This window comes from Poecilia latipinna, unplaced genomic scaffold (genome assembly GCF_001443285.1).
Source record: "Poecilia latipinna isolate Pla-1442-1.1 unplaced genomic scaffold, P_latipinna-1.0 Scaffold8770, whole genome shotgun sequence".
Lineage (NCBI taxonomy): Eukaryota > Metazoa > Chordata > Actinopteri > Cyprinodontiformes > Poeciliidae > Poecilia > Poecilia latipinna.
The window spans coordinates 1-1,123 of NW_015121386.1; the positions used below are offsets into that span (position 1 = coordinate 1).

The 1,123-nt window shown below is 38.2% G+C and overlaps 1 long non-coding RNA gene across 1 annotated transcript; it reads left to right on the forward strand.

The window, feature by feature from the left end:
- On the forward strand, positions 1 to 338 carry LOC106944379 (uncharacterized). The gene is made up of 2 exons (XR_001424257.1): positions 1 to 36; positions 113 to 338. It is a non-coding gene; the product is annotated as an uncharacterized LOC106944379 (long non-coding RNA).
- Positions 339 to 1,123: the final 785 nt, after the last annotated feature.

Here is a 1,123-nt window from a genome sequence, read left to right on the forward strand (position 1 = left end):
GCTGCTAGGATTCTTTCAGAAAAGTACACTGATGTGGTAAGAAAATCAGGATGATTACAAAAAATGTTCAGTTTTCACATTTCTGAAGCGGCTTCTCTGCTGGCACATGCAGGTTCTCCTGGGTGAATTTCCAGAGGAGCACTTTGACGAGCCAATACCAAAGGAGATCATCAAGGTCTTGCAAGCTGACTTGTCCTACATAAGGGAAGAAATTGCAGCAAGAAATTCAAAACTGGAAATGCCCTACACATATCTGAACCCTGATATTGTAGAAAACAGTGTGACCATTTAGGGATTGTTTTCATGATTAAAAGAAAATAAAGGAATGTGTGAAAGGCTTTGCATTGTTCTGTCTTGACTGTACAATTCCCCAAGACACAGATCTCTGCAGTGCTTTTTGAAAAGTGTATTTGCTGTGTGCAGTATATTGATGACAAACGTACTGCAGTCAAACAGTTATTTTACTTCAGACAAATATAAATTGGCTATAAAATTTTATAGGAATTGGCTAAAATTCCAACAAGGGTGAAAAGGAATCTAAGTTTACTCAAAGTAGATGAGGTGAATGTACCAAAGAGCTTGTGTAAGAACAGTTGGCTTTTATATTGAAAAAATTACAGTAATTGGAAGGTATATTCAGGATTTGTTGATGGGTTATAATCTATTGCTCAATCTTATGGATCCCAGGTTTCTCCCGGCGGGCTGAAGTGAAGCCACACAAAACGATGTGTAGACGTCGGCGTTTAATCCAATAGAAGACAACGTATGAAACTGCAGAAAAACATGCATTCACCTGAGACAAATGGAAAAGAAAAACAAAGGTGTCTGAAGAATTGCAAGAGCAAATCTGATTTGTTACGTGTACAAAATTTTATAGTAAAGGTGCATTTTTGTTCATCCAACCACCTCTTTAAACTTAAACTCCCTGCAATTTTTCAAGATCAAACACCAGTTGTCTCCTTTAAACAAAGTGGAAGCAGAGCTTCTCCTCCACTGGCCTGAACTCGTGCTGTTTTATGGCTTTTCACAGATCGGTGTGAAAACTGGAACTTCTGATTGTTTTCCCACACAAAGGGTAGTTCAAAAGATCTTAGTAAACCAGGGGTGTCAAACTCAATTTCAC